Here is a 3973-nt window from a genome sequence, read left to right on the forward strand (position 1 = left end):
CTCATGCTCTTCTGCCTTGATGGTCCTGGGGTCTTCTGTTCCTGGAATGTAGGATTAACTACTCCCCTCTTTATGTTACAAAATTTCTACCTTTACAGTTGTGACAGTCACAATTAGTCATGATAATAATTACTCTCTATTGAATCATAAGAATCTTATCCCATCTCCTTTCACCAGACCTGTCTAGACAAGATGAAAACTATTCAATGGGGATTCTACCTTCCCCAGCACACTCTGAAATTAAATTCCCCCTTGAAAACTTGTAAGACAGTCACTTCATGCCTTTATAATCTCCCTCCCCCATTTTAGGTAAACAATGTCTAAGTTGCTCATCCCTATCAATGCTGAGTGAAGAGGGGATAGAATGAAGGAAGATTCCTTCCCTGTTAATCGATATTTTGAGCTACTACATCCATAAGCATAGGTCAAGTTCATCAAATTATAGAAATTTACACTTGTTTCCTTTATCAAGTTTTTTTAATCTTCTTCTAGTCGAGTTGTGGTCATCAAGCCATCGTAGCTAGGCCAATTGGGTATATTTATTTATTTATATTTGTTCTATTACCCAATAGCTTTTAAGCAGGGTATTATTATTCAGTTTCCATGTATTTGATTTTTTCCCTTGATCTTCCTATTGTTGATTTCTAATTTTATAGCATTATGATCTGAGAAGATGGTTTCTAATATTTTAATATTTTAAAATTTATTGGGACTTGCCTTGTGATCTAATATATAGTCTATTCTGGAGAATGTTCCATGTGCATTGCAAAAGAATGTGTATTGTGTTGTTGTTGGCTTGAATACTCTGTACAAATTTATGAGGTCAAGTTGATTAATTGTGTTGTTTAGTTCCTATGTGTCTTTGTTGAGTTTCTTTCTGGTTGTTCTATCCTTTTTAGAAAGTAGTGTATTAAAATTCATTGGTGTGGTGCTGTAGGATAAGCACTGGACCACAAGATCAATTTGAATTACATTATATTAGATCACATCATGGAGGACAACTATATCTTAATTGCCAAATCACTGAGAATCTTGGCCTAGTCAAGTTGACAAAACCTTAACAGTCCACCTCTTATCAATTTGTCACCTGTATTTATCTCCTTAAACATATATAATTATAAAGTCATGCTTGTACCTAACATGATACAACTAACATGTGTAAAACCAAAAATATACTGACCACATTTTCATCTTATATGTTATGTGAACAACAACAACAAAAAGTTGATGCTTACATCCAAGGAAAAATATACTCATAAGAATTACAGTACTCATTTCTGCAACTGATCACATGGCTGCAGCTGGTATCTAGAACTCCCTTTTTCTACCTTCCATTTCATATTCCTGTTGTCTTCAGCAAGGACCTTAACTGGTTGTTATTCTTTGTGTGTTGGGGTGGGCCATTAATAGTCACATCAGAATTGGGTCTCTGTAATTTATCATTGACTTTAATCACACAGCATGTTAGTACAAAGAGACATTTAAATAGAAATCTCCTGTATTACAGACCATTGTATTACAGACCATTGTAGACCTTTTTTTTTTTTTTTTTTTTAACCACCATATGTAATCTGATATCCCCTTGGTAATCAGTATCAATCACTCCATCTAATAAAGTAACTTCTTTGACTATTGATCCAGAGACATCAGGAGCCCAAAGTAGCCAGAGGGTATTCTTTATTTCCAGTTCAATAGAATCAGTATTGTGTCTTCATGTGGGAGTATTCCTTCCTTTGGAAATAAGGTCTCCAGACCTGATGAGCATAGGATCACAGGGACAGGAAGCAAAAAAATATTTGAGTGGTCACTAGGAGAAATAGTGAGTCTTATCACTCCCATTTCCATTGGTTCCTGAATTCATGAATCCTTCCTATTGAAGCAGCAGTCCCATATATTGGACACTGGTTTAGAGCATATTAAGCATCCTGGAGAGCATCACCCAACCCCGCCTAGTATTTCCACCTAACTGGCACCATAATTGTGTCTTGAGAAGGTGATTCCATGATGAAGGCATGGGAAGACACAAGGAGGAGTTCAACAGTTAAAGAGAATTGAGATTAATGCTGTTATACACACAATAAAAAACAGAGTATACCCACAAATATATGGTTGGCAGAGGATATTTATACTTAAGTATTTACTTTTGCTATAAGCCTATCCATGAATGTGGTGGAGCATGTTGTTGTTATGTGACATCAAGTCAGTTCTGACTCATAGTAACTCTGTATGTAATGAGGCTGTAAATATTTGCAGGAGCAGAAGCCCCATTTTTCTTTCAGGGTGGCTTATGGGTTCAAGACACTGACCTTGTAGTTCACAGTCCAGAGCTTATCTTAAAAACCACTGTACTCCCTGATGGAGAATACAGCGGGCAAATTTATGAAAACCTCTTAGACACTACCAAACACCTTGAAGGAATGAGTTGCTGGGCCTGAAGGTTCTGAATCATAGTTTTGGGGGATACCACAGGGAATAACATAGTCCACAAAGACAACGTTATGCATCCTACTATGGTGAATATGGACTGGGATCTTAAAAACTCATGAGTGGCCATCTAAAGTATAACTTTGGTCTCTTCATGTGCAGAGGAAAGAAGAGTGATGAAAATTGAAGAGGCTTAGAATCAGTTAGTCCAGTGGACTAATGAAACATGTGAAAATCAGTCTCCATAACCTTGATACCAGAAGTACTAGATAGTGCCCAGCTATTACCAACAACTGTTTGAAAGGAATCACATTAGAAGGTCCTTTTTTGTGTGGGAGAAAATGTGGAACAAAACACAAAATTACAAAGCAGACCAGGTCAACTGGTCAGAAAGAGACTGGAGGACTATAGCCATTGGTCACCTTTCAGATGTGGAACTGAACTCATCCTGGTGGTTCAATTTTCAACCAAGAAGTAGACAGGTACATAAGAGGACAACAATAGTGAGGTAGGCACACCATGGAATGGTCACCCATTCAAATCAAAAGCATTTATCTAAGGACAAAATTTGGAAGGATTGGAAAATAAGGTAGAATGGAAACAATCACAGGAAGAAAGTGGGATAATTGATGTTCTATGGAGGGGATTACAATCATTGAAATGAAATGAAACAATATGATTTGTTGAATGTAAAACTGATGATCTTCTCTGTGTACCTTCACTCAATTCACAATAAAAAAGTTTAAAACAAAACAAAATGAAATTGTAGCTTGAATTTTATAAAACATTCTTTAAAAAACCAGCTGCCTCAGGATGATGGGGAACATGGTAAGAACAACGAATTCGATAAGCATGGACCCATTGCTGCACTTCATTAGCTGTGTAATGAGAACCTTGATCTGAGGCAGTGCTTTGTGGGATATCATGATGATGGATAAGGTTTGCTGTAAATACACAGGTGGTAGTTTGGCAGAAGCATTGCATACAGGAAAGAAAAATCTGTATTCAGAGTTAGTGTGTATTCCAGTAAGAACAAAATGCTGCCCTTTTCATTTTGCTAGTTGACCTCACCAAGGAATGGTCCCATAACAGAATCAGTATTGGTCTCTGCTGATGGCAGATTGTGCACTCAGCAGTGACTGCAGCCAAGTCAGTCTTGGTGAATGGAAGTCTAGGATGCTGAGTCCATGCATAATCTCCATCCTTGTCACCATGGCCACTTTGTTCATGAGTCTACTGGGCAATGACAGGAGTGACTGGAGAAAGAGGCTGACTGCTTTTCATAGAACATCATCCTATCCTCTTGAATGTTAAAATCTTCATCTGCAGAGGTAACCCTTTGATGAGTATGCACACAAGACACAAATACATTCACTGTTTTTACTCTTTTAGGGAGATCTAGCTACACACCTCATCCTTACACCTCCTTGTCACCAATTTTCCAATCATGTTCCTTTTAAGTCCTTAACCATTCAGTCAAACCATTGGCCACAACCCATGTATCAGTATACATTCACACATCTGGTCATTTCTATTTCCAAGCAAATTG

This window comes from Chrysochloris asiatica, unplaced genomic scaffold, assembly GCF_000296735.1.
Source record: "Chrysochloris asiatica unplaced genomic scaffold, ChrAsi1.0 scaffold00043, whole genome shotgun sequence".
Classification (NCBI taxonomy): Eukaryota; Metazoa; Chordata; class Mammalia; order Afrosoricida; family Chrysochloridae; genus Chrysochloris; species Chrysochloris asiatica.